Below are 20,607 nucleotides of genomic sequence, written 5' to 3' on the forward strand. Positions count from 1 at the left end.
CGGGCCGCGCATACCAAACCATTGGAATCTATAACTCGTCGGGAACGCGAGGCTGACGTACGTGAAAAATAAATTGCAACGAAAATCCTGGAACGAGAATTCTCTCTCTCTCTCTCTCGAGCTAACCGTCTTTCTTGCAAATTTTCGAACCACTGGAAGTGGATGGGAAATCGTTGGAAACGGGCTCCAAACATCGCGCGGGAGCGTCTTGATTGCACGAGTCTTCGGATTGAAGTTGCCGGGATTCGAATTCCCGGTGAACATGGTACCCTTCCATCCTATAAAGCTCGGAAGAAACAAGGGTCAATGGTGAAAATTGATCCCAAATGAGCTCTTGTAGAGAGCGATGAAGATCTGGCAAGGGAAACGATCGCTGCGAGACAAAGGGCGAACGGGGCTGGAATGATCGCGGGGTTGATGAAAACAATTTTAATCATCGGGAAGAAGTCTTGACTGAATCACCCTGGGGCTAGAAATTGTTGAGATTCGAATTTCCACTGGAAATGGAACCCTTTTGTCCCATAAACTGGCGGAGATGGGTTCCACGTGGATAAATCTCTTTGCTGCAGTGTTGGCTCCTCGAGTTCTTCCAAGGCACGATGAAAATCTAGCGAGAATCACAAAGTTGATGAAAATAGTTCAGGTCGTCACAGAGAGGTCTCGTTTACGTGACTCTTCGGATAGGAATTTTTGAGATTCGAATCTCGGAGAAATTGTATCCACTTAACGTAAAAACTGTGCGACGCTGAACGGTGGAAATCCAGCAAGGGAAATGATCGTTGCAAGATTGTAACAAACGTAGATGGAAATATCACAAAATTGATGAAAACAGTTCAGATCTTCACGGAGAAGTCTTGATTGTAAATTGCCGAGATTCGAATTCTCGTTCGATATAGAATCCTTTCAACCTACGAACCGACGAGAATGGGTTGCAGATGCATAAATCTTCGTTCTCAGATTTTGGCTCCTCAAGTTCTGAAGCATTGTGGAAATCTAGCAAGGGAAACGATGGTTACGAGACAATAGCGAACGGAAGTGGAAAGGTGACGGAAAAAGAATGGCCGGTGTACGTTCTTTAACTGGTTGCGGGGGAACCAAGGATTGCATCGTGGTTTCTTTTCTCCGGGACGCGTTTAATTTAGCACTCGTGCGAAAATTGAGCGAGTCACGGTACACCAACGGATGAATAGATGGTACACTTACGGCGAGATAAGTGGAAGCAGTGCCGGCTCCTTGCTTGCTAATCTAGAAGAGCGTCTGGGATCATCTGTTGCAAGCTGTTGTGGCGCGGAGTGATCAATAATGGTGTTAGTCTTCTACGGGCATCGCATACACTCCACCCTCGTCTTAAACGTGTGCACTCAATTATCCCCCGGATTATCGAACGTAGAAAAAAAGTTTTCTATATACAAGTATAAATAGAACCTATATCGTCCTCTTTGGAGCATATATTTACGAAGACTTCGAGCTCGCTATCGTTTTTTGAAATGGAAATTTTATTACACGTTGCGGAACGAATCGAAGGAGCCACTTTATACATATATAGCTCTGATCAATCGTTCGAAAGGGATATAAGGTGATCCGTTCAACTAGAAACACTTTTGAATAATTCTATACCCGATTGAAGCTAACTGTAGATTCACGAATACCGTCTGTAAGTTGAATTATTTATACAGATACTGACGTGGGACGTAGTAAAATAGTACCAAAATTCTCACATTTCATTGTGCTTGCTGTCTGAGATGTAATTGACACAATGTTTACCTCTTGCTCGCCATGATTAATTAAAAACATGTTAGAATAAAGTTTCCTGCAATATATATATCTCGTAACAGTTAGTTGGCAAGAGAACTATAATTCAAGATTATATATATAGTTCTAAGTTACTGTATATAGTTTAGGTTTTAACCAAGTAACGATTAAATTTGGAGAGTTGGGATCGTGTATTGGTCAGGTTTAATTAATGTATTGCTCCAAGTGGCGATTTCCTTAATTACGTATCGACCGTAGTCAAATAGGCCATAATGAGAAGAAAGTGGAAAGATTAAACTTTCATTTGATTATTGTGGCAATAGTCTGGGTTCAATATTAACAAAGTGGTTGCTGTCTGAATTCTACGTTGCTACAGTGTTCAAGTAGTATGACTCGTCTATGGTCAGACACGTAGTATGAGCCGTCTATGGCCAGACACGTAGTATGACCACCGTATATGGTCAGACACGTAGTATGACTACCGTATGTGGTCAGACACGTAGTATGACGACCGTATGTGGTCAGACATGTGATAGAACCCTCGTATATGGCTTGACAAGTGGTATTATACCCGTCTATGGTCAGACAAGTGAAAATGCAAGCGTATGGTCAGACAATTGTGAATGTATGGTCAGACAAGTTGAAATGCAGTTGTATGGTCAGAAATTTGACCTTAATGCGCTTCTCCAGGAGGCCCTAGGCATTCGATCTTGCAAAAGTAAGATTCGTCGGACGATGTAGGAACACGATCGATCATGTACTTGTCAGGATCATATGTTTTGTAAGCTTACGGATGTATTATCAAAATTTTGCGGAAGTTCTATTTTTACAAAATAAATATAATCTCTGTGTTGAAGCTACGAGAGCGATCTCTTCCCTATACCTGTCTCGGTAGTTCCAAAACAAGGTTTTGTCTAAACTATTCGAAACACTGTTGTTGTTGCAACCAATACAATTTGTTTGTTCTGACAAGTATAAAATATATTGTACCAATGACAAGTACGCGATCGAACCTAATTGCTCTCAGAAATAACTGATTACGGGCTCAACGGTTGCACCCTAATCGCTCACGTGTGCGTCTCAAGTGACCATTATTAACTAGGTACTCGAGTGATTGCTATTAACTTAGTAGCTTCGGAGTTAACGACGATTGCACCTGATTAACCGCAGAGATTGCATCCGACTCTATAAACACCCGTTACTCGTACTTCTTATCCGTGAGGGAGCAATCGACGCAAAATTTTCAAAATTCGCCCACGGCGATTGTAAAAATTGCACCGAAATAATTTCGAACAATTCCAATACCAGGTTGCGTGAAATAAAATACTCCCCGAAAGGTCGAAATGTATGAAATAAATGAAACTTGGAACGTGAATTCCCTACAGAAATATTAATTCATCGAATAAACACGTTCGTCGATTTGATTTTAATTTTATAATTTGTTTCTCCGAGGAGACTCTTCAACGAATCGAAAATTCCCCGTCGATTGCTCTCGCGTTGATAAAAAGTACAGATTAAATCGTCCGGGCTCTCGGATCGATTCGAAAACAAGGTTCGGTGTTGGAAAAAAAAAGGAGAATTATTATTTCGTTTCGTATTACTCGTTGAATCGAATCGATTGTTGTTAAACTCGATATAAGTTCGGTACGGTTATTCGATCGGTCCCATACGCGCGAACCACTCTGTACATATATCGAGACGCAACCCCTTTTTTTCCTTGCCCCTTTCATCGCTCGTCCCGGTCTGTTTGCACGCGAGGCAATCGATCACCGATACTCGGACGGAATATTCCTTGATACCTTCTGGCATTGTCGATCGTCGGAGCTCCAATAACAAATGCTGGAAAATCAGCGGCTGAAAGTACGGTTCCGTGGGTGGTGATTTAAGATATTCCCAGCGCGATCGTTCCTCAATGTTCGACGTGGGAACGGGACTTGAGCCGTGTCCGGGCGCGTGTCGGTGTAATATATCAAACGAATCACCGCGAGCGTAATAAATAAATATCGCGCGAATATCATCGAGGAATGCGGAATCACGTTGTACCCTTATCGTTAAATGTTACATAATTGTACTGGAAACGGCGATAAAACAAATAGCCCAGGTAAATTCGTATAAACAGCGTGTGCGTCGTATGGAAATGAACTGTTTGCTCACCTGACATAGATACACGTTTTGATCTGTTTTGAAACACGGATGGATTACCGTGCTTGACACATACGATAACAAACACGTATTATTTCCGATGCTTTTGGTTAATCCGCGCGAGCGAGTGGCTCGATGGTTCGTCAGCCTCGTAGGATCCCCACCGTGTAAAAACCGACCCTCCGCCCTAACCCTTTTTAAGGGTTTCGAGCGTGCTCCGAGTGAACGCGCGTTACACATGCGAGGAGCCAGCTTCAAGTGCGTTGGAACGATAACGTCGACGTTTACACGCGCATTGCTCGATCCGTATTGAATACCATACAGCCAGGGAACATCTTCATCCTCTCTGTCTACTTGTTGACTATTAGACAGCACTCTGATTGTATTTGTGACGTAAGGTAAATCCCGGCCCTCGTGTTACGCGCGTGGCTGCTGTAACCCTGGTGAATCGTTCATCGTCGTCGTCGTCGTCATCCTCCTCCTCCTCCCTCCTCAGTGGGACGATGCATTCTCCACTCCAGTTATCTTTGTGTCACACGGATTCAAATCGAACGCTTTGTATCGGGAGCAACGTTCGTAGCATAACACAGCGGACGGTTAACAGGCAGAATTATAGTAACGCGGGCATCACGGCTGGAATTTCGATGGAAACGAACGTACACTCGTCCTGGAAAGTACTATATGTCGACAGGGTGCAAAAGCACCGTGTTCGTTGTGAACACGATTTCAGGGCTTGTTTCTTGTTATTTACATACTTTCCGTTGAACGTACATTCACGGTAGTAGGATACACGGATTATCTACCGTGATTGAAATTGATCGGTTTATTATTCTTGAAAGTTATTCCGTGGTGGAATAGAAAAGAATCTATTGCAGGGAAGGGTACAGGAAGGGGGATGTATAAATTATCTACACAGATGAGAATTGATCGGTTTATTATTCTCGGAGGTTATTCTGTAAGGAAATTTAGATCAATCTGTCGAAACGATGGACGTTTAAATATTTTTTAATTTTTTATAGTGCAAGATGGTAACTAACCCGATTGTGCGCGGAGAATTGGGAATAAAATTGACGACGAAAAGAAGAGGTGATTTCTGACAAAGTAGAAGTATATAAATATTGTAATCGTTTGATGTGCGTTAGAGGAAAGAAAAAATTGATTTTCTTTTTTTTTTTGAAATTTATTCCGCGACAAAAGGTGAAAAGATCCGCTGAAAAGATGGAGTTCAGAGTTATTTTCAATTGCAAGAAGATAATGAGCGCAAACATGCGCGCAAAATTGCGAAAAATTGGTCGATAAAAATATTTGATCCTTACGATAGACATCTCAGACTCAGGACCTCGTACCAACTGCATATTTATGAAAACATTTAAAATTTAAACAGGACGGTAGCTGAACATTTGAGGAATAATTAATCTACGCTTCAGACAGCATTACTAAAAATTTGCTACGAAATAGGTAGAAACACCGTTACTGAACTTGTTAGAAACATGTTAAAGAGATCCTAGAAAATTAAACAAAACAGAACACTAACTATTATTCTCGAATAACAATATTAAATATCGCTATCGTTCTAACATTTCACAATAATAATAAGTATTTCGCGTATAAGGAACAATCGGTATTAATTTTCAAAGAATACCCGGATTCGATTGTGCACTGCTGTTCAGTACGTACCGTTAATCCTTTTTTCGCGTAAGTTCGATTAACAACGAAAAGATACATTTCTCGGACTCGTTAGGATACTTTCTACGACAAGTATTATACAACTTCCAATCCCCTTTCAAACTCGAAACGTATCCAAGTATCGCCTAATAATTTCGTTCGTCTCAGTTCCACGACGAGTGGCGTTAATTGAACGCCACGTCGAACGAAGAATAATTATGAAACGTTGGTTGGATCGAATTTTTCTAATTTGTCGCTGTCGCGCGCAGCGGTTAGTTATATTAATAGTTCCCGGGCCTAAAGCAGCGTGTACTCGTCGAGTAGCGAGAGAAGGCTGCACTCGGCCATCAAAAAATGAAATATCAACGGGAGCGAAGCAAACCGTCTGGAAACATTTGGATACGATGCATCATCGGTCCACTAGCAAAAGAACAATATTGATTTCTATCGTTTCCACTATGCCGAAATCCATTTTGTTCCCCGCCCGCGGAGATTTCGCGTGTATTTCGCTCGCCGGGCACCGCAAATAGATCCCGGTCGCTGCCTTCGATAACAATAAAAACTAAAAAGGAACGAAAGGGAGAGGAAGGAGGGGGTGAGTCGAAACATAAAAAAAGAGAGAAAAAAAAGGGGCAAAATAAAAAAAAGGAAAAAGAATATAACGACGGGGACGGGTAACCGAAGCTTCGACTTCGTTTCGATTTTTCTTTTTTTTTTCGCCCTCGCTCCCCCCTCTGCTTGCCCCCTCCCGAAAAAAAGACCCCGAAGTAATAACTCTTGCATCTGTTGCGCCGCGCGCACGTTCTAAATAAAACGGCTAATCGATGGAACAGTCGATTGAATCCGGCACGTTCGTCCCATAAACAGCGGAATCGAATTGCGGATGAAAGTCAGAGTTACGGAGGGGCCGTGGGTGGGACACCTACGATAAAAGTTCACCGTATAGATTCCGTAACGCTCCGATCCTCATTTTAATCAACCAAATTTCATTTCCCGCCACGATTCCGCTCGCGGTCGCCCCCGAAGAGGTTCTCCTACCGAGTTCGTGCCGTCTTGCTGTAATTGCAGCTGCGATACCCACGGCCTCGCCGAACGGGCGGGACCGGAGGGGAAACGAGTTTTTACGGCAATTTACGTTAAGATCGTATAATATCAACGCTCTTTGAAGCCACGTTTGCGGATACGACGTGCAAATTGCATTCAACCGCAACCGCGTTGTTCGCGATAATACGTTCAATAATTCGTTACATAAAAACCACTTGCTACCCTCGTGAAGCGCCATTGCGCTTTACACGTGCAAAAACAGCGTCCATTAGGGGATATAACGAGACGCGCGAACGCGAGCACCGGCTGCTTTTTTCGAGAGTTATTCGAATCGAAGGTTTCGCGCGAACGGGAGAGAGATTGCAATCTCCGCGTTGAATTCTCTCCCAATTTCTAAATGGGACTGCAGCCAGTGTTGCGCCACTTACGGTACCGGGAGAGGATAATGGGAACCGTCTTCCGTTTCTCGCGCGCCTTTTTCTATTTTTTTTTCTCTTTTTTTTTTTTGAAGATAGGATACACTTTCGATTCTGATTTCCACGGACACGATGCATCTTAATATCTTGCGATCTCGGAGCGTGTAACGGGCACATATTCCGAGACGAAACGATCTTCTCGTGTTAATTTGAATCGTATCTCGGCGCAGTGGCGAATTATGCGCGTTCGAGGAACCGGGGCCCTCGAAATTCGAGAAACGCGACCCGATAGTTGGAAATAATGAAATTTAAACGGGTAGTTTATTAGGTACGGGTCTTTATTAAAATTTTGTCACTTCTATGATAAGAAAAGCAGAACGAAGTTATAAGTGAAAATATGTTAGAGTGTGTTATATTTACGATGGTATTTTCTTGCTTTTCAACGAAGCAAATTTATCGGTAATATTTCCAAAATTCAATTATCGGGCAATGTCGCTTTCGATAAATATTAACCGACTCTGGCCAATGGCACTGCTCGAATTATTTTATGTAAATAAAATTGTCGCGCGAAGTAAAACTTCGCAATGAAATAATAACTTTTCCTTGTTGGTTCGGGTAGCCATGGATATTTTCAAATTTTAATGCATCGATGGATATCTCGAGAGATACGTTCAATTACAAGTATTGGACATTTTAATCATCGTATGGAGTTTTAAATGGTTGGTCGTTGCGAGTATATAGTCGTAATCGGTGAGTGAATGCATCAACGACGAATAAAGGGTTCACGCGTTCTTCGTAAACGCGCATTTTTAAAGTGAAAAACGACTCGAACACGCGACTCAATTTTACGGAAATAAAAAATGTATTTACACCTGGTCTAGCGATTTTTTTCAATCGAAATTTTAATGATCACTTGAAATACCATCGAAACCAATATGTTCATGTAGTTTGCGAGACAAATCGATTTGTAGATTAAAATAGGTCACCGTACATGCCAGGCTGTCCAATAGTGAATGGTACAATCCGGAAGTCGCTCGGTCACTATCCAAAAATAAATCGAAAATATGGAATGAAATTTTTACTCGATCGTGCCTCGACATCATCAATCCGAATGGATCTATTATGTTTAAACGTGTTTGAAATAGTACGTTGGAATACAACGGAAGCTTTAATTTCTTTATCGTTTTCCACGTAAATAGTTTACAATACCGCCAAATCAAAAATGGATCCGTATGTACTAAATAACATAATTCTCAACTATTCAAACCGCCGATCAATTTTTCTCTCTTTTTTTGGTATAAAATAGTACTTCCTCTTACCAATTATTACACAAAAAAAAGTATTATATTTTAACATTCGTTAAATCTTCGTTTAATTGGATCTTCGAAAACAAAGACCGGTGAAAAGAATTTTCTTCCGGATAGTTTATTTGTTCCCTTACACAAAATTACCATACTCTGGTTGTACCACTCATCGTAGAGCATCCTGTATATTGAGAAGCAACGAGAGGTAGCAAACAAGGTAGAAAAGTTTCGACTGCTGTAAAGAAATTATAAAGTTTAAAATCGCATTGGCTGTAATGAGAAAATGGCTGCACAGCGGTAATTTTCCAAAGTTTTACAGATCTACAGTTGAAAAGGACGACACTCCGTCCACCTTTACGACGAACCATAGAACGTCTTCGAAGCGTTATCCCAACAATCGAGAAATTCATTTTCAGAATTACGTCCCACGCGTATATCCAGCTTGATATCCATTTATAGGGAATCCATCGATTCATGGCCGTTTCTTCATGCAGAATGGGCCCGCAAAATTTCTTTATTCTCCCCTTGGGGCCAATACTTTCCCGTATGGCCGTTCGCCACTCTTCGAAGCTCCGCATCTGTTATCCAGAAACGTTTTTTAATGCGTAATTTCCGTCCTCACCTTATAGACAAATCAAGAAAATGGCACCGGTGCCGTTTCACTTATATATTTCACGAGTTCCACACTCGCAGCCCACACCGAGAGAATTGAGTAGTTTATCGGTCCTTTCAATTACGAGGGCCATTATTCGCTGAGGCAAAATATATTACCATGGCCCCGTTCTATCGTTTCCATAATTGAAACAAAGAAACGGTACTGATAATTTTACCGGAACATCAAAGGAACTAAGTAAATTACTTATGTATGTTACTCGAAAGTTTGAAACCAATTAAAGTCGGCATTTCGAACGTATTGGTTAAATAATGAAATACTTTTTATTAAATCCTGAACGACTATTAAAATTCCTATATAATCTTCATGCGACTATAATCACGCACCCGATGCATTAATCTTCAAGCACACAGTGTTACAAGAGTCGTATTTAATTTTTAAACGAAATTTTAATTCGTAATCTAAAATGTGTTACTATTCGCATGAATTTTTACGCTAGTTAAATTAGCTTACATCAAGAATCGTTTATAAATTTCCCTGAACATTTTACAAAACGTAACGTACACCCTTCTTTTAGAAAAAGAACCATTGATTTATCGAACTCCGAACAACTAGAGTGCCTCGACGCCCCCTTAACGAGGAAAAAAATCAAAAGGTTTAAAATTACCACAATATTCCTAGAAAGCCTCAATGTACACCGATCGTGAGACCACGGCTGAGCCTAACGTTCCCACCGACTAACCTTAAAACACCGTTTTGGTTAATCCGACCTTACTGCTAAATTACGACGTTAGAAAATCTGGGCCAATCATGAGATCGCAGTTGCCGGTGAGTGTATGCTTCCAGCCGCCAGCCACGGTAAGTGGCTGCACGAAGGTACACCTTCGTTCCGTGTGTGCATGTGGTTTGTGTACACCGGAGGGTGGACTACTGGAAGAGTGGAGGGAGCAGGAGGTGCGACCAAGCGAAGCCCCGTAAATCGTGCTCTATGTAACGATCGGGCATAGTAATGAGGACAAATGAAGTGGCTGAATTATACGCGAATGTCCCTATGGGAAGCAGGTACCCGCTGCTCATGAGTTATTCATGGGAGTCTATCATAGCCACTCCATCCAGATTGCGAGATTAATCGAGCGCGCGCACTCCTTTGCTCGTCCAACCCGCCCCCTGCCCATCACCGCCTACCTCTTCGCTTTTTCCTTGCCTCAACCTAGCCGAGTTCCTTTAACACCTCGCCGAAACGAGACGCGTCGTGGCCGCGACCTTTCGTTTACCAAACGAGTCCTTCCGCGACGGTGGCTCACCAAGTCGGACATGTAATTCGATTCTAAGCGCCTGTTGATGCGGCTATCACAGACCAGGATGAACGCGTCACGGGAATACATCGCTGAAGAAACGATTCCAGAACGAGGACGGAGCATCAACGATGCACCACGAGTTGCCCGCTGTCCTACAAGTTGAAAAGTTGCGGAGCGAAAGGGAATCGTCCACTTGCCTCACTCGTGACGCCACTGGTCCGCTTTCGCGCGGGTCAGTTGCTATTGGCCAATTTCGGCGCATCGAAACAGTTGTAATTTGTGTCTAATGGAAGTCATCGTTCGGGAGAAGTAATGCCGATGGTATTCCATGTACACGTTGCCTCTATATTTACATTCCAGTCAATGGACAGTTTTCGGCTCATTCTACCACAGTTGTACCACTTATCCCGTTGAACGTAGAATGTACGTACACCAGTGACAACGGCGTTTCGTATTCTAGTATCTCAGTATACCCTTGCTATCTTTGGCGCAATACGACGTTCATTCGTTTCCTCGTTCTATAAACGAGAGTTTATTGCCCTCCTAAATCTGAAGTCCGATATCGACTGCTTGGATTTAATATCGACTCGAAAATTGTAATAAAAACATCGCAACATTACGTTCGGCTTGAGACGACAGAGGTGACCTAAATTCTACTGCTGGTTCCTGATAAAGCATCACTCATATTTTACGAATACATACGCGGAAAATACGGGAAATCCATTGGAATTACTCTCTGTTTCTACTCAAGATTTAATATCCTTGCTACGATTCCCATTGGATCGTACGAGCGATGTACCGCGGGCTCCACGTTACGAGAAACGAGACAAGAGGATCGTGTTTTGTTGTAAAATACTTACAACTCTCTTCGAGCAAAAAAAATTCTCCTCTGTAGCACCGTGTCCAGACTAAATCCGATATTTTTGCCAACTAACAGTGTCAAACCTCTGATGAACACACTTTGTGCGTTCTCTACGTCCTAGAGCACAACTTTTAATTTCCGATCAATATTTTACGTTCGAAGAAATCACCATAATCTCCTCGGGACTCGAACGACCAGTGTTCCATTTGCTGTTTCGCGAATTTCGAACATCCAACATTGCGAACGCTTCCAATTAAATCAACAGTTTCGAAAACACGACGATAACTCGGACACGTAGAAATCATGGTAGTGAAAAGTACAAGCACCACTTACCCGGACGCCAATACTTTCGATACCGTGATCTGTAAGTATCGCAATAAAGTGAGCCGAGCAATAAGAATTAAAGGCTATAAAACGCAGACATTCGCATCGAAAAAGATGAGGAGAAACTTATTACCCGGACCCACTACAAGAATTTATTTCGCTATTGGGAGAACGCTAACGACTCGGTCATACGTTTCCTTTAATCTCGACGTTCTTTATATTTGTCTCGATTTCTCTCTTTCTCTCACACCCAGGCACACACACACACTTCTCCTTCCTCGCTTTCTCTTCTCTCTTCTCTCTCTCTTCTTCTCTCTCTTCTTCTCTCTCCTGCGAGCGATACCCTCCCGTAATTCCCTTTGACTTATATCTCCCCTGAAACGAGTGATTCCTCGTTACCAAATTCGGCAACATGCAAGTACACTATATGTATAATGCGCTGGAAATTGCAGTTGCGAGGAACCGTCTCGCGCGGTTCTCAGGTCAGGTTGATTCAGGGCTTGTTCAATCAGAGGGTAAAGCCTCTTTACCGACGACCGGAAGTCCCTGTCCGAGACGATGATATCGGCAATGTCAACGCTCCCGGTATCGTCGATAATGGCGGCGGAGTGAAATGATTTGTCCTTGGCCATTATTGCCAGTGGGGTGGGGAGGGATTGTCCAACCTGGAGACGAGGGGGTTTGTGCAACAGAAGGAAGTTAAATCGAGTAAAAACAGAGGGGGAAAGAGAAAGAAAGAGAAAGAGAGTGAAAGAGAGAAAGAACAGGAACGTAAAAGGGTTTCTCGCTCACGTACGATGTACGTGTACGTCGATACTGGCTGTCGAATGGTAAAATAATAATGGAGGGAAGCAAAGACGCGAAAAACAGTTTCCTATGAGCCCCGCGTTTCCAGATGTCGACTATTTCTCTGAAAGGCTTAAGCAACGCGGCGGAGTGAGCCGTAAGTAACCCCCGCAACGTATGTTTCATGGCTGTTCCTATATAACGAGAACTGCGGTCACGGGCGAGTCGAGCTTTTGAATTAGGTGCCCGATCCCACCATTTGTCCTTATAGCCATTGAGAGAACGTCTTTCTTCGGTAATCGGGAAAATTAATCGCACGGTGCAACCCCCGAATGGTCGTCCAGGTCCAAGGAAGACAGCTTTTGAAGGTTTGGCCGTGTTCGTGATTGTTTTGAGAAACAAAAGGAGCGCAAACGTGAACGAGCGTAGTCCGATGAATATCAAGTATTCATTGAAGAATATTTTCCTCGTTACCGATTGGAACGTTTACCTCGATAAGCGAACCGGAGTCATCGATGATACTGCTCTTACAGACTGTAGATACTCGAAAAGGATCTAACTTGTCCCCTTGATGGAAAATAAGCTCGTAGACGCAATGTGTGGAGTATAGTATTATTTATAGAGTAAATATAGTAGATACTGGATAATTGAGTAGATATGAATAATTAATGTTACGTACGACGTAACTTGCATCTTGGAAATAAAATATAACCTTTGGTTATAGTTTCTTAGATATTGTCTAATGTTGTATAACAGTATATTACTATTTACTTTTTATATTAATTTCGAAATAAGTAATCAATCTACATAGCAGATTTACTCAATAACAGCTTAACATACGCGTGTCGAGCTTTAATTACCTGTTTCTCTAAACTTATCGAGTACCTGAATTACGATTATTTGATGTACAATTAACAATAATAAAATTTAATACAGTATACGAAGCAGATCGAAAATGGACATTCATTCGTATAATGAAGATCGATCAACTTTATCCGAGGCAATCGTCGAATCCTCGAATATACCAAACTGTTCAACCAACTCTGTATAATTGTTATCGATTTTGTGTAAATACCGAAGGGAAAATATAATTGTTCACTGATAAACGACACGATAACGTTTTCACACTAACGAACACACTAAGGATCGGTTTTGTAACTAGCTTCTTGGTCGACGAACTCTCTGAACTGAAACCGAGCGAATAAAGTCGACGCATAACATTGGATCGTACAATGTTAGTTCTCTGTTAGGAATCCATTTATTACGTAGCTTTGTACTTCCGTTATCCGGACTGTCCACGATGACAGTACGCAACGTTGCAGCCGAGACTGGATGGTGGCCAATGACTAGAAGCCTTTTCGTTAACGACCTATCCATTTCCCTCTATATATACAGAGTGGTCCACGTATCGAACCTACCCCGATAACGTCGTAAATCTTGATTTTCGCGAAAACTGAACGAAACAACCATTGCGCTGTTCAAAAGATACGACACGATGTACAACCCCGATATTTTTCCACCCAATGGTAGTTATTGCTATTCCAACGACGGAGAAGAATATACTTCTTAGGTTCACTCGCTTACTTTGGAAATATATTGCGCACGAATTACACGGAGACACTGCGAAAAAATTATACCAATTGCTCGATTCGATGCTTTTTGGGTATCGAAATTTATCCGACCCTTCGAGTGTTTCAGCTAACGATCGTTCATCGTAGTGCTGCATTTAGTTTCTTCCAATGCAATTTTCTCGATTCAAGCTAATGCTCACTTGTGAGGGAGCTGCTGCAGACAGTACAAAAGATTTCGCTAATGGTTACTGCAGCCTTAGGATTGTCAAAAGGAAACTTTCCTCGTTTGGAAATAAGTAAAAGGAGGCGATCGAAAGTGTAAACTTTTCAAGTTGAACGCTGACCTTCGAGAGATTCAAGACTTGGAACATCTATTCTGGATAAGCATCTCTCAGTCAACACTTCCGATGAATCGAGATAGTTGGTACTAATTAAAAGCTCTTTTTCCGGTGGATTAAACGATATTACCCAACTCGAGAAATTATTTTTTCAATCTGACGAATTCGCTCCTATTGCACGTTTTAATTATTCTCGATACGTTGAAAATCCCCAGTATTATTCAAATTTTAACTATTCATTTTATATTAATTATTTTGTATACAAAATCTAGAAGTAAACGTAACGGTTGAGTGAATTGTATAATGTCGAGCCTACTGTCGAATATTTGTGGTGAATTTCTAAATAAAAATTTACATCTACATTACAAACAATCGCAACAATTTTCGTAAACATAGTCTCTCTCGAATTGAAAAAAAAACTTCAGACTAAGTAAAAGCTACGTTCAGACGAGTAAAATCGATTTAAAAATCGTTTTGTAGTGTTTCTCACCCTCGTTCTACAATCCTCCGAAATGTTCCTTGGGAAATAAATTAGCTTCAAGGTCATTGGATCGATCAAAAAGACGACCCAGAAAATTGAAACGGTGTTGCACAACAACTCGTACGATCCTCTATTAACCGTCGAACATTTGTCTACGCTAATTACGAGGAAAATCAATATTTGCGCAGTGATCGAGTCGGTTGCAGTTACGTAAACCAGCTTGTACACGGCGCAATCGTGGTTTAAGGTTTATGCGATAAAGGGAACGACTCGATGCTCAAAAATTGAGCCGCGGGGAAAGAATAAAAGGCGAAAGAGGTTTGGGTTCGATGGGATCGCAGAGGCGAGATGTTGCGGTATAGAGAAGCGGAGTGTACCAAGTCATGCGTCCCTCTCTGAATCCTGACATCGGGTCGGTCTGAGGCATCAATTTTCCTTGGCTCCATCGTGTAACCCCGTTCGACGAGCGTGCACGAACGTTTCCGGCTCTACCGACATCCGCTCGCGTCTACGGATCGCGACATACAACGAACAAGATGGGAATTGGGGGACTTCTTCACTCGGGTAGTTTGAATACACTTTGCCTAAAACGCTGGAGTTTCATAGACAGATCCGCGGTAAGTGTTGTTGCCGATACATTCCCGTGGAAAATATATAACCTCGTTGCATTTTGCAGACGCCGCTTCTTTGCTCCGTGTCGAGGAACACCGTCCACGTGGAAAAGTATCCCTCTCCGAAATCACCAAACCGGGAATCGTTTACTTACAGAGCTGGATCCCCGACCGGGAAATTCCAAAAATTATGATACTTCGGAGAGTACGTTGAGGATGTCTTCGTAAATAAAATGCAATTTCTTCGCCCGGACTCGCTTTACGAGGACCAAGTTAACATCCAAATTGGAGTTCCCAATTTCGCTCCTTTTTTCGTCCATGGTACTGTCGCGCGAGGAAATATAGAAAATTTCCTAACGATGATTTCGTCAAACTCGAAGTGTTTCAAGTGTCTTTGGTGTATCGTGCGCGATTTCAAATTACAGTAAAATTGCAATTCTTGTGGAACCGGTTACGAATGTGCAACACTTTGCTTTCAATTACGTGGGTCGATTCACGCGTTGTTGTAGTTTATCGCGATTTATCGGAGAAGTGTTTTGATAGAAATTATTTTTAGTGGAAGTTTCTCACATTTGTCGTTATATTAATTCACTTGTAGATCGCACCGTTAAGAGCGATTCGAAGTTTTTCTGACTAGGAGATGGAAGTTGACGAACGTTTCTCGCGAAAGAATATTTTTCTTCGCAAGACTCCAGAAACGATATATCGTTTTTAAAAGTGTGTCGACGCAGTTGTAACGTTTGGCCCGATTCGCTCGTCTCACACGATATTGTAAGCGAAGGGGTTACCATTCGAGCGTTGTCGAAACCAGAAGGGGTTAAGAGTCGAGCGTTGTCGAAACCCGGAGCGTGTAATCGCGAAATGCGGGTCGAAAACGAGAGAAGGTACTGGAAAGAAATATTAGCTCTCTTAAAGAGCTGCATAAGCAGCTTCGGCCGAAAAGAGCTTAACGATCACAGACGACCCCGGGTTAAATCCGCCTTCGTGTTACCTCAATGTGGTTCTGGCCACCGGCGAGCCGTGCCGCGATAAGCAAGCCTGGACCGTCCTCTCAAGAATGCGAATAATCCTCGCTGAACAGTGTTACGTGTTTATATCGCGCATAGCTCGTAAATAATGCGATTTCCCCGATTTCCCCTCGAACTGGTCCGCAACGAAAACTCGAACTATGCCCGTCTCCGCGAGATCATTGTGCCAGTTCCGGTCCGTGTCGTCGTTCGATCGATATCCTACCCGCAATATCCAACAAGGCGGAAGCTATTCTACGTACGTACACACGCGCGTCTTCTATTCAACCTAAAAGAGCCGGGGCGAGTCTCGCGAAAGGTATTTTCGGGACGCGCTAATAAATTCTACGGAAGCTTGTATACGACGCCGAAACCGTGGACTAGCGTAATTTCGGAGTGGGGAGGACGGTACGATGCTTATGAAATAAAAGACGCCTAGACTGGCCGGGATACCGGCCAGCCCAACAACGACCCATCGTAATTTGTTATCGGACGAAATACGGTATCGCCTTTTTCAGTCCTCGTTCCTCATTTGCATATTTATTAAACGAAATAAAGGATACGCGTGTCCTCCGGGTGCAATTTCACTTTCTTGCGAGCGCTGGACGAAAAACTATGTCACGTGAAATAACGAAACGCGGGGATGTCCCGTGATTACCGAGACCCGGAATTTAATGAATAGTTTTTACGGTAAAGTTGACCGATGAGAGACTCCAAACCTTTTAGAACGATTCTTAAGGAGAAACGTCGCCTTTTACGGTCTCGTGGGAAACACCGTGTTTTGGGAATTTTTCACCCCGTTGTAAAATTAACGGTACGAGTATTTCGCGCGTGTGGCGAAAGTACACGGCTCGAACGATATTTTGGTAAATTTTCGTCAGGGAATACGGTGGTATGGAGAAGATACAAGCGTCCTCGTAGCGCGCTACCCGGATTTCCTCGTCGCGTGTCGAGGTGGCATTCTACGGTTCCTGATGCTCGGAATTGAATGGAATTAGAATTTTTAGAATGTGGACGAACGTTTTCATTGCCGCGCGCGAGGATCTCTTTTAAATACGAATCGTTAGAGACGGTTTTTAAGACGGAAACGAACGTTGTCGAAGGGTTCGAAAGTTTTCCAAGTTCTCTCGGGGAAGTATTAGACAAAACAAATCGTACGGTAGAGAATTTTACGGTTTAAATTTCAAGTCAATCGGATAAGTAGTTCCCGTGGAAAGTTAGCCAACAGTTTGATAAAAACCTGTTTCGAGAAAAACGCGTTTAAAGTTTTCGGGGTGGAACGCTTTAGTGGCGAGTAGAGGTCGAAGCACTGGATCACGCTCCGCGAAAAACGTTGTATCTTGGATAATATTTCGAATTTTGTCGTACTGTTTCAAGACAGTGTTCTTAAAATATTAAATTTTACGAAGACGCAAGAAAGGGGAATATCGATTTCTCGGAAATTGAAAAGACGACGTTCCCCTTTAAGGATGAATACAACACGAGGCAAGAGACACCGTGTACGGTTTCGAAGACAAATTTTTGCGAACCATAGAACGCAACTCTGATACAAAACTGTAATAATACTGTAAACGCAACAAGTGAGCCAACTCTCTGAAAACAAAAACGAGATGTGTAACGAGAATATTAAAACGAACCGGTAACTTCTTGGAGTTTGAGCGTGACAACCGTAAGAATTATTTGAGTTTCCAAGTATTTTCGAAATAGACTGGGGAAAAGTCAAGAGAAGATTCGAGAAGTTGTGCTTCGGAGTATAATTCAGATTCAACGATGCGAAGGCTAGGATGACGCAGGATTTGGATAACGCAGAGAGAGGTTCGGCTGGAATGGAAGAATAGAAATACCAAGAGGGTTCGGTACGATACAAGCAGCGTTGCGAATCTTCGATTGAGTTACCAGTAAAGAGGATTATTTGACTCATTTTAGCTTCGAAATGGATTCTTTCGAATTTTGAGCGTCGATAGAACTTCGTAAAGTGCATTCACCGCTACGCAATGCTTTCGTTCCCAGATTGCTTCAAATTTTATTCAGAGATGTAGTAAAACCATAATCGTACACTCTCTACGAACTATTCAATGTATTTGTTAGATTCGTTCGTTAGAAATACCTTTGAACTTTCGTAGCAATTTATTTAAACACTTTCCAGTGTCTTAAATAACAAACTATAATTTTAGGATACAAATTTTAACAATTATAAATATATTAGAAAGCGAAAAAACTTTGCAATGAACTTTGCGTATATTTGTTTCAAGAAATGACTGTCTTTAGATGAATATCGTAACTTTGTACATAAATTCGGGTTCCTTTTTCAACCGTGACCGTACCGACGGAAAAGAATACATTCGAACGAAGGAACCCAAAATTAGAATGGACTATCTGGAAGGTTACCTCCTATCGCGAAGTAAGCTTCGATAAGGACACGTTCTAAAAATACTCGAGATCGATGTTAATGGATTTGATGGAAGACAGTCCACGATGAACAAAAAAACTTTCGCAAAGGAAATACGAAAAGTTTCCATCTCAAGACTTCACGACCGAATACTTTGATAAATCGATGTGTTTCAATATTTTTAGCCAGTGTTTCGACACAGTAAAGAAGAAACCGATAACCCAGTTTATCGAATTTCAGCAGCGAGAAAGAATGTCAATAAACAAGTTCACAGGACTAATTATTGCCGAGATACGATCCACGACATCGGTATGTTGTTTCTTTCTGTAACATTGTCGGTAAAATACCATAACTCTCTACCAATAATACTTAATAGACACCTGTATCTCTCAATCTCTCCAGTTCTCACACGTTACTCCAAAACGATCCACTTACGGTATCTTCCAAACACTTGTCCAAACTATTTGAAAAAATACGCGTAGAGACGAATAAACGAACGTAACAATCACAACGAAACCTAACAGGCGTGTAACTGGTCGCACAAGAGACCGAGATCTTCAGACCGGATGTACGGTTGCGAAAAAATGGCGAGGTATCCGAGATTCTCGGAATGTACATGCAACAACTTGGGGAAAAGGCACACGCGACGAGCGTCTGAGAATCCCGAACACGCAACGTGATTCAGTACCAAGTTAATCGATTACTCCGTGAAACTTGCTCGGCGTCTATTAGACTAGAAGTCGATCGCGGACCCCATGGAACAACGAACGAGAACAGAGGGGAAAGACAATCGGTCGCGAGTCAGTGTTTGCGAAGAGTTTACGTCCTCCTAACTTTTAATCAAGTTTATACACACGGTCGAGCGAAGTGCCCGTGAAAAATTCCAAACGGACGATAACTCGGACAGTTATAACCACCGTGGCCAGATTTTATTCCTTAAATCGCTGACCGGGAGAAACGGAGAAGCTGCTAGGGACGAGAGTTGTACCTCTTCTTCGCACATCGTGTGTCAAAGGCATTAGAATCGCGATCTTCTCCCGCTCCGATATCTTCGACGTAAAATACGCGAAAAAGTGGGACGGTCCACTACGTTCTATCCTCTACCACTTCCAGTCAGCGATTTTGGGGAATAAACTCTGACCGCACAATTCATTTAACACGTTAACCGGTGCTCCCTGACGTTCCAAAGTTACAACGATCCTGTAAAGCGTTTACAAGACACGAATGCTCGTAAACTTTCAAATGGCATCGTTCTCGTTGCTAACACTAGAAAATATCTAGTACGACAAATTATCGTATATTTCAATCTTTTACAACACGGTTCGAACAAATATCTCATTTGGATATTTCTAAACTGGCGTGGACGTTTACAATTAGGTCAAGTGTTTAGTTTTAGTTCTACGATTAATTTCTTTACCGAGTATCGTACAGATATTTGTAGATACATTCTTCCGAATGAAAAGTATTGTACGAGTCGAAAATAAACATTACGCAATATTTTCATAAGGGAGCCACCGTAGCACTTCGGTGCAACGAGAAACCGTGTGCTTGCGATTCTGGGCACACGAGCCGTACGAATGGTTCTCAACGAGTATAGGGATTGTATGCGCGAGAAGATCCAGGTCCACGGTGGATTCTCGCACGGTAAACGAATTAGGGGTTGATTTCTCGGCTAGGTGGGGAACCCTATCCGGCAGTCTTCTAGGCGAGACAAGACCACGTCCACGTGCCGTTCTGTCCACTCTGGCGTCTATCTATCGCCGCGAATCGAGGCTAAAAGCCTCGGCGGTAAGAGAGATAAAACCAATCACATAGCACTGTACACACAGAAATTTATTGCCGCAGATTATCTGGCTGGAATCCAAACACAAACACATTTCTTCCCCGGTGCATCGAACGCGAGGATAAGGAGGGAAGAGTAACAGAGACGGATGGAGGGTCGGCCACGGTCGTTCGACAGAGGGGGCGGTGAGGGGCGGTTGGGTGGTACTCGGAGGAGAAAGG

General features: G+C 42.4%; 1 protein-coding gene across 2 annotated transcripts in view; it reads right to left on the minus strand.

Moving 5' to 3' along the window:
- LOC143149301 (neurotrimin) overlaps positions 1 to 20,607 on the minus strand; it is a 306,423-nt gene that overhangs the window by 265,234 nt on the left and 20,582 nt on the right. The gene's annotated exons all lie outside the window — the stretch shown is intronic.

The sequence above is a fragment of the Ptiloglossa arizonensis genome, chromosome 7, assembly GCF_051014685.1.
Source record: "Ptiloglossa arizonensis isolate GNS036 chromosome 7, iyPtiAriz1_principal, whole genome shotgun sequence".
In the NCBI taxonomy this organism is placed as follows: domain Eukaryota; kingdom Metazoa; phylum Arthropoda; class Insecta; order Hymenoptera; family Colletidae; genus Ptiloglossa; species Ptiloglossa arizonensis.